This window comes from Myxocyprinus asiaticus, chromosome 40 (genome assembly GCF_019703515.2).
Source record: "Myxocyprinus asiaticus isolate MX2 ecotype Aquarium Trade chromosome 40, UBuf_Myxa_2, whole genome shotgun sequence".
Lineage (NCBI taxonomy): Eukaryota > Metazoa > Chordata > Actinopteri > Cypriniformes > Catostomidae > Myxocyprinus > Myxocyprinus asiaticus.
The window spans coordinates 18,414,439-18,421,502 of record NC_059383.1 but is presented as its reverse complement, the minus strand read 5'-3'; positions in this window follow the sequence as shown (position 1 = coordinate 18,421,502).

Sequence of the window (7,064 nt, the reverse complement as noted above, 5' to 3'; positions counted from 1 at the left end):
GTGGTATGAAAAGTGCTGTATTACAAAGTATCACTAGCATCATAATAGTATTTAAAAAAAATAAAATTATGAATCTATTAAGCTATTGTAGATTTACATAACTGGATAACTCACTATAAATTATACTCAGGGATGGGCAGTATTTCAGATATATGTATTTAAAAAACGTATCTGAAATACAAAATACTATTTTGAACTTTGTATTTTAATGTCTTTGAAAAAATAGGCAGATGCTGTTTACACTAAGTGTAAAAAAGCAATGAAAAGCATCTTCTTTGCACTAAGTGCAAATAACGTGAGATGATATTTGCACTCTAAATTTACCAGTGCTGAAGAAGTAATCCAGAGTATTTCAAATACGTTGCTGACCTTGAGTAATCTACAAATTCTGTATTCTGTAATCTGTAGTGGAATACATTTCAAAAGTAACCCTCCCAACCCTGGTCTTGTTACCATTGTCCATGTATTTAAACCCTCATGTTTGCCATGGTCCTTGGACAGGTTGTCTAGTCAAGTCAAGTCTAGTCAAGTCCATGTTTATGTTTATGTTTTTGTTTTATGGTTTTTGGATTTCATGTTTATAAATAAACTGCACTTGGGTTCTTCACATCATCATCGTCTTCGTCTGCCTATCATTGCCAAGCTACGTGACACCAAGAAGGGTGAGTCATACATAACATATTCATGTTATTGAAAAAATTTACAGAAGTTGAAATAATTTTGCAAAATCATTGCTTTTCATCATCTTTCATGTCGACACACCCCTTCCAACGTCCCAACTCGGAAACTCTCATTTAGAATTCCAAGTTTCCCACTGGACATTAGCGCTAGCTAGTCAGCCTTGCTAGCTAATCGGTTGTTGGTTTTAGCAACTGCTTGTGTATTTACTAGCTAGTCAAGTGTGTAAAGCATTACTGATAGCAAGAAAAGTACCCACTGTTTTACATGTCATTTATTTAATAGGGTTCGCCACAAGTAATAGCAGGCTGCAGTATAACCTGGACAGAAATAAGTATAGAAAAGGCTGCTGGTTGGCATTTTGCACAACGTAAGTTTGTAATCATGTACCTGTTTATATATAATTGTCTTAATTGACTGAAGAGGTAGGTGAAATGAAAACAAAAGTATCTAAACAGTTGTACACCAAAATGTTCTTTGCATTCAGAATAGGTCCAGACAGATTTCAGCCTATTAGTGATACTTCATTGAATGGGCAATTTTACATGTATTTTGTGTATTATCAATATACAAAATACTGTATTTTATTTTTTATAATTTGTTTTCCACACATTATTTGGTATTTTATTTTGATTCATTTCATTTTGAGGTATTTTGTATTTTTATTTTAAATACATTTTCATGTATTTGTGCCCATCACTGATTATACTATAGGTATAGTAACTAATTAAGCACCTTTTTATTGATAAATAAATGCATAACAGCAGAAATATTGTCTTTATATATTCAATGGACAAAGTTGTGTGTGACTGTGTAAAAGACTAAATTAAAAAAAAATGCTGACAGTTTCAAGTCTGTTATGTATTACAGTACATGTAATAGATGGGAATACAAAATGCATTTATCATTTATTAATTAATGGAATGGTACTGTAAAGGTGCAATCTATGCAATTTCCTGCTGTATATTGGGCAATGCTATTATTGATACACTATTATTGATACAAAGCCCACATTCAGAAGGGTTTCATAATATCATTTCATTTTACGAGTGTTTTGTGGGCTCAGCTATGTGATTTCATTCCAAAGGAAAATGCGATTCATGAGCAGATGTTGGATTATTGTTCAAAGCACTGGATAGGAGTGAAGGTATGAATATGAACAGTACAGAACCATTGCCTTGATTTAACTTGTTTTACAGGGTGAAATGTAGGTGTTTCGTTGAAGTCTAAAGGGGTATTCATGACCTAACTGATGGCATTCAATGTGTTTATTTGGCCAGTTCACACAGTTATGTCACTGAGGCAAATAGAGGCTATTTTAAAATATTTAACAGGTCTTACTGCACTTACTACTTTGCCTAGAACTTATCACAGGTGCATAAGGGTCAATGATGTGACACTAATTTTTTTTTAGCTGACATTTTAAGCTATTCAAAAACACACTAAAAATGCAATTCATACAAAAAAGATTTGAATAATCTTTTAAGATGAGCATGTTTTCAATTCAGGAATTAAAAATACATTTTTTTAAATAAAATATTTAAAATTTTAAAGAAAAAGAAAGATATTTTTGAATGACATAAGTAGTTTTCCCCTTGAAAATATGTTTGACTTGTAACTTTTTTGTAATAAATACATTTTGTACACTCATGAATAGGGAAGTGCCCGAAGCCGAATACCTTATTCGGAAAGGCACGAATAATGACTTTAAAACGAATAACGGAATCATCCGAATAATCGAAAAAATATTTGTAAGACTGATTATCCAAGAGGCACAAGGATAAAGTGACATTTTAAATAAACTTATTACAAAGAATGTATTAATCTGTGCAGCCAATATTTCTAAAGTGTAAACCTTATGAATAAAAATGTGCTCGTTATGATTTCAGATCGGATGGGCGCGGTCTCGACTCAAGTGTAACATTAAGATACAACATCATATACACTTTCCACTTCTTGATATGTCTTTGTTAATGTATCACATGATTCACACATGATTCCTATGTATTCATTTATAGCCTAAACCTGAGCACGATGTTAAATTCCTGACCTGAAGTGATGCTTTCACGTCGGAGCTCGTCTATCCGTCTTATAAAGTTGACCACATTTATGTCCACATCATCGATTAATTAAATTATCTGGTAAAGACTTTATTCTGAAAAAAAAGTTAAAATGCTCCATAAAGGTTTAAATCCTCCATAGAGTATTCATCTATTAGTGTGGGGGGGTGGGGGGGTTTCGGCTGAAGTCCCGGTTCTCCCTATGGCCAGTCCGCCCCTGTCTATAGGAATATTCCTCCTCATGTAAGCGAAGAAACTGAAATATTATTAGATAATTAAAGACTTTAAACTTTTGTTGGATTGATCAAATAAAAATAGCATGCGTTTAGTGTGTCTGACCGAGTTGACACTAATTACAGTAAGATATAAGTTATGAAGTGATTAAATGTCAATTTTAAGAAGAAAAAAAAACATTGTTCCCTTACATGGTTTGTTAGCTGAGATCTTTGTCTATAAATGTATCCACAGTGTCGTATATGCGAGGAATGGCAGCCTTTTTAATAATAAAAAATTTAAATCCTTTCTTATATGCTGAGAACTTTCCTGACCCATGACATAAAAAATACAATTATTTTATTTCTTCAATTATTTATCTTCTTTATCTTATTTATGTGTACATCTGTGTTGGTTTATATGCATTTTTACGTTTTTTTATTTTATTTTATTTTATTTAACTTTATTTATTTTTTTCCTTCACCTGTACTTCTTGTCTCTATGACTCAGTATTCATGCATTGTTGGATCTGTGTAATTTTGTACATCTTATTGAACATTTATATTAAACCTTCTGTTTTTCAATAAAAAAATATCCACAGTTTTAGCACAATGTGTGGACTTTTCAGACGGTCCCTTAGCACACCCTCCACAGTATTAGCACGTTTCAGCACAATGTGTGGACTCTTCAGATGACCCCTTACCCACCATATGAAAAATTTCCAACTTTTATCAATGTTAAATTAATGATATGGAACGATTTCACCATGACGCCATCTGACCAGTTTACGGGACAAATCGCGGCCCGTATTGATTCGATACAGTACGCGTCATTTCATATTTAAAAACGGGACGATCCCGTATTTTACAGAGGTCTAATACATTCTCATGAGCAAAGTGTGGATGCGGAAAATTGTGAGTTTATCGGGATAAATTGTGAATCAGGAGTACAGGGGTGGATAAACGGGAGAAACCTGGTAAAATCGGGAGTGTTGGAAGGTATGCACTGTGCCCCCCCCCACTTTGGCCACATTTAAACCACTGACATTTTAGTGCAGTGGGTGGACTTTTCAGACGGTCCCTTACGCACCATAGGTGAATATACAATGAACTACAACTGCTTAGAATTAACGGTCTTCCCACGGAAAAGTATCTTTAACCAAAAAAAAAAAAAAAAAAGAAATAAAGAGAGAACAGATGATAAGCACTGTACAGTACAAAGGGATTATCAAAAGATAATCAAAGATAATCTAATCACAAAATAAGATGTGCCCCATGTGCATACAGACTTCATACACTGACATGCAGTTTCTTACCCTTAAAAACAAGAAATCATTGAGTGTTTGAACCAGGGCCGGCCCAGGCTCTGTTGGCCCCCAAGAAGAAAATACTTATTCAAACTAAGTTAGAATATGGAATAGACCAGACATGAGCTTTACTCAAACCCAAATAAAGAAATGCAAGCACACACATACACACACACACACACACACACACACATAAACAACTGTGCCTACGGTTGCACAAGTAGTTAATAAAACAAAGGGTAAAAAAGAGGAAGCAATATGAAATATGTACCCAAAATAGACCTACAAAATATAGGCTATATAACTGAATGTATCTGTAGATGTTAGCCAGCTACAGGCTCAGCTAAATCACTGAGGGTGCTTCTGAAAATAGTGGGGGTGCTCTGTATAAAGTGGAGATGTATCGTAATTACGCATTTTTTAAAAGATTAAATCATGTTTAAATGCTACTAAAACAATGTAAAGAACAGTTTTTTCATGTACAAAACATTTATTGCTTCGTTTTTGTTTTTTGTTTTTTCACATGATCTGTCACTGAAAATAACAGCAAAATGCTGCACCTGCAGATTAGGACATATATTAATGCAGCATTTTGTGTATTCACAAAATGCAGGGATTTTTGTGTGTTTGCTGGGATTCAAGGAAATCTGCAATATTTACAGTATTAGTCTTACATATTCAATTGAGCAGGTGTGTGTGATTATTTTGGTACAGGGGCCACATCAGCTATTAAGTAGATCAGAGAGAAGTTAAAAAGTTCTGCATAGTTGTATCTTTTAAGCCCAGAAGTAGTAGTGCACTCATGCACTCAATTAATGATGCACAATTTTCTGAAGTGTATACAGACTGACGGGACCATTCTGCGATTGCTTGAAGTTTTGCTGTTAATTTTCTATCATTTGTTAGTAAAACTGAATAAAGGCTGAGTATAATTATTAATTGTTTATTTTACCATACTTTAATGCAGTGGTAATTTAGCATTCAATTTAACACTCTACATCAGGAGTCTGGTTTAATAGTAAAATAAAATATTCTCAAATTATAGATTCTAAAAGCATATTTTAATGTTTGCCATAAAGTAGACAAAGTTGTTTTATTCTGAAAACATTAGCAACCCATTTACATGCTCATGTGACATGATGTGTGTCTCATCAATGGTTTGTTTGGCATCCCGTTCAGCACACAACTGAATAAAACAGGCTGCATGACACTGATAAATGATTACTGCCAGAGTAACATTCGCATACAGGTGTGAGGGACTTCAGCATTTCACATATAACAAACATATTCCTCTCTTGCTTGGTTTTGCTCGCGTGTCCCCTCCGTGTGCGAATGATGCAAAGATCTACTGGTATTTTACTAAAGTTCATCACTGAAAAGGTTTGCTCACAGACTTGGCACTAAACAGCACACGCAGCCTCACGAATGGACACGGAGTGGCTGCACTTTTCTATGAGCAGAATATTGCACTATTGAGCGCTAAGTTTTTTATTAATTTTTTCGAAGAGAGTGCGCACAAGCACATACATGGTTGCCACATTGCATAAATTAAGTATGACATAAGGCGAAATATTTCCTATTTGTGCATGTATAAATCTTGCATCTATTCTCTGGCAACCCTGAGCATATTAAAAGCTCTAAAGATCAAATAAAAAAACGTTCATGATAAATCGACCCGTGGACAGTAGTTTACCCTGGTCTGCAATTGAGGGTGCTCTAAGCTTCGTTTGAGGGTGCTTAGCATGAATGCTTTAGACTACAGTCCTAATCAAGGTCTCTTTTAAAAGAAGGATTTTTTTTGGTGAAGTGAAAGCAAGCAGCAATATAACTGAAATTAATACAATATTATAGAAGCTTAAGTTTATTTTAAAGAAAATACACAGCACTTAACTTGCACTAAACTGAAATAAAACAAGCAAAAACGGCCCACAGTGTCCGTGCCAGATAAGAGGTTTTAAATAAGCTATTTCAAAGTAGTAAATAAACATCAATGGCTGACATGAACAGTCGTTAACTTGTGATTCCTACCTTTATATTGCTCTTTTGTTTCTGCTCCTCTTCTTTGTGCCGCTTCCTGCTTTGTGCATCTGATAATTTGTTTTTTTTTCACTCATTTTGCCCACATATGATAAGGATCCGATAATAATATAATCACGTAGTGTTGGTGCTCAATAAATGGGTAGAGGGACGTACAGTCGTCACTAGAGTGTGCACTTCCAAAAAAAAAGAAAAAAACCTCTTGTGCGGCGCCTCTCTGTCAGTCTGCACCCTAGGCAACCGCCTATGTCGCCTATGCCATGGGCCACCCCTGGTTTGAACTTGAGCTCTTTGTCACTATGTAGCAGCATGTAAGTAAATTATATTTGTGTATTAGGCTATATCTAGCCTAAAATGTACTAAGTATCAATCAAATTGTCTTTGATTTTCCTGATTTTTAGTTTATCTAAGTTTATCTAATCGTTTATCTAATTTTATTTTAGTCTAATATAGAAGGGGAGACAAAAGAATATTCAAATAAAATGGCAAATCGTCTTCGTTACGAGGATAAAGAGGCGATTAATTTCAGAGCTTAAAGGGAATTGTTGTCCAAAGGTTAAAAGACCTTTTCGTGGGGGCATGGGTAGCTCAGCGAGGAAAGACGCTGACTACGCCCCTGGAGTCGCGCGTTTGAATCCTGCCAATGACAAGCATTAATTGAATCTAACAAGGTTCACCTTTATTGCGGAGCGCAAAATAAGGAGACACGTGGAAACTGCGCTTTGGGGATATTCACCAATCACACGGAGGACTGCTCTTTACTGGCAAGT